Source organism: Antechinus flavipes, chromosome 4 (assembly GCF_016432865.1).
Source record: "Antechinus flavipes isolate AdamAnt ecotype Samford, QLD, Australia chromosome 4, AdamAnt_v2, whole genome shotgun sequence".
NCBI classification, from domain to species: Eukaryota; Metazoa; Chordata; class Mammalia; order Dasyuromorphia; family Dasyuridae; genus Antechinus; species Antechinus flavipes.
The window spans coordinates 434,225,863-434,228,864 of record NC_067401.1 but is presented as its reverse complement, the minus strand read 5'-3'; the positions used below and the strand labels follow the sequence as shown (position 1 = coordinate 434,228,864).

General features: G+C 33.5%; 1 pseudogene; it reads right to left on the bottom strand.

Moving 5' to 3' along the window:
- Positions 1-1,101: 1,101 nt before the first annotated feature.
- LOC127561650 (bcl-2-associated transcription factor 1-like) lies at positions 1,102-2,581 on the bottom strand (annotated as a pseudogene).
- Between the last annotated feature and the right edge of the window lie 421 nt (positions 2,582-3,002).

Sequence of the window (3,002 nt, the reverse complement as noted above, 5' to 3'; positions counted from 1 at the left end):
GGTACATAAGTAATAAGTGCTTTGGATGCAAAGATAGGACCTTGCAGTATATTATAATATATGGTCTTGGTTATCTCTTTCTTACTGATTGATGTCATCTTCTAGATCTCATCTCCCTTCCCCCCCCCCCCTTTTTATATATGGTGCTAAAGTTTACTTCAGAATAAAACACTGGCAAATGAGGAGAGAAAAATCAAAACTTTCACAGTTCTATCTGACCATATGTTATAAACAGAACATAATTACATACATACATAATAAATACATACACATAGATATGTATATATAGATATACAACAAAAGCAAAGTTTTTTAAAGTTGATAATTACAAACATGGTATGCAGTAACTTTCTACTTTACTCCTGTATAATCCTGAATATACATTCTCCTATAATTGATATATTCAAGAACTGAAAACAAAAATTCTGCAGATTACTTGCAAATAAAATTTTATTAAAATTTCTTTAGAAGAACAAATAAAAAAAACTGTATGAAAATGGTGGTATTGATGTAATAGGATTCTATATCCCCCTGATCTTTGGGGGAGTATGAATTTAGGTTGGAAAAATCATGCATTTCAATCCCTCCCAGCCTCTGGGAGCATCCCCACCCTCCTAACTTTTTCCCAGGGGAAACTCCCATCTTCAATTGATCTGGGAATCACAGCTGGTCTGGGAAACACTCACCATTGTTGATTTGAAAATTAGCCCTCAATTGCTATTGCTTTAAGCTATACAAAGCTAAATTCAATCTAGACTTTGTATCTCGATCTTTGCTATCTTCCTAATTAGGAAGGGGCCCACTGAAAGAGCTTCTCAGTGAAAATAAACCTATTTTTGTCAAATCTTGCTTGAAGACTGGGACTGCAAATCCTTTCCAAAACCTGTGACATTGGCCTGGGAACCCCTGTTGCTGTCAGGATATCTCACCCCTCAACAATACAAGTTCTGCATTTTGTTGCATTCATATTTGCTATTCTTATAATTAAAAAAAAATCACCATACAAGGTAAAGATTAACAGAGAAAGGGGAAAACTACATGCCATATATAAATCAAAGAAGCTTTGTTTGTAAAATTAAATTTGCTAGTTTTAGCAAATTGTCACCCTCCTAGCTCATACCAAAGGAAATCTGTTTTTCGATCCACTGACATATTGGAATTTTCTGTTTTCTTCTTTGTCCCTTTGTCCTCTTTGCTTCATTATTTTCCATAGTCTCTTCTTCATTTTTAATAATCCCAGGCCCTATGATCCATTTTGTTTTTGCTATCTGAGTTTTTGACATTAAATCACCTTCTGCCATGTTGGAAAGTGTGGTAGACTCTTTCTCTTTTGGCTCAAAAATCCATACCATCATGTCTGTCATCATATAAAAGGTACTTCTGCTTTTGGAAGATATATTCTGGTTCCTATTCTTCTTCCTTTGTTCTTTTTTTGAAAAGTAATATTTGAGTTGCTTGAGCCACTACATGTCTTAGCAAAAACTTCTGGCTCTTCCTCTGCCTCAAATTTGGAGAAAAAAAAAAATGTTCCTCTATGTTGACTGACACCTATATAAAATGAATATTCTTTTGGTTCATAGTGGGTTTAAAACTTTTTTCTTCTTATTATCTTTCTTCTTGAGAACTAGTCAAGGAAGAGAATGGTGAAGAAGATGAAGATTGAAAACAGTCTTGCTCTCTGCTTTTATGTTTATTGTCATATGTAGGATTTGTAATCTTTGTAACTTTCAGGAATTTTTCTGAATCTACTGGATTCCCTGGAGCCCTTAGAATTCCCCTACTCTTTACTTTTTTCTTTTTTTACAACAACAAATGTCATGTTGAATATCAACAGAATCATAACTTGATTTTTTATCTCCTTTTTTATTTCCTTCTTTTACAAACTCTTTTCTGACAAATGGTAATGCTTCCTCAGGGCACTTGGAGAGATGAAAATTCTCTTGTGTTTCTCCAGGCTATTTTTTGCCAGGTGCAATGTTCTTTAGTGGTTTTCTAATATAAGGTGAAGTTTTCATTTAAGGTCATTGAAGTTGATGTGACGTATGGCTTTTTAATATAGCAAACCAAGGGCACATGTGCTGAATACAAGATTCTGAAGAGCTTTTGCTGGTTTGTGACAAGTTAATGTAGTCAAAGATGTACAAGAATTTGTGTTCCTTCTGGACAAAAATGGACAAGTATGGTAGCATACTTTAGTCTTTAGTCAAGCAAACAGGTCTGTTATAATCAAGAGGTGCAAGTGCCATTTTAGGTTTGAGTTCAGGGTGAAGGGAATCACTAGCTATCCTTTTGATCCTGAGTGGATTATTTCTGAAGGCATACTTTTCTCTTGCCTCCAGATTCTTGTATAGGGTGGGACTGTAATCAAAGAGTTCTTTGAGCTTTTCATGTTTTACCTGACTGAATTTCCTTCCTTCTTCAGCAATTTTCTCTTGGAATGTTTACCATCTTGTTTGTGCTTATTTTTTGAGGTGCTAGACTTTTCCACTACATACCTAATCTCTTTAAATTTATACACACATACCCATATTTTCCCTATTAATCCATCACTTTCTTTATTGCCCTTAAGTAAAACTTCAGATTTGCATTTGATTCACAACATAACATTCTCACTTTTTTTGATGTTCACTTGAATTTTGTTTTCTTACTCATTTTCTTTCCTTTTTCATCTGATTTTTTTTTGTGCAGCAAGATAATTGTATAAATACATTTACATATATTGGATTTAACATATATTTTAACATGTATGATATATATTGGATTACTTGCCATCTAGGGAGGGAATGGAAGGAAGGAGGGGAAAATTTGGAATACAAGGCTATGCAAGGGTCAATGTTGAAAATGGGTTTTACCCATGCAATATGTTTTGATAATAAAAGGCTTTAATAAAATAAATAAATAAAAAGGAAAGTTAAAAAAAAAAAGATTTGTATTTGATTACTCCTTCCTCAGTATTCTGGTGAGATACAGTAGCAAAATTGTTTAAAATTCTTCTTTGTGTC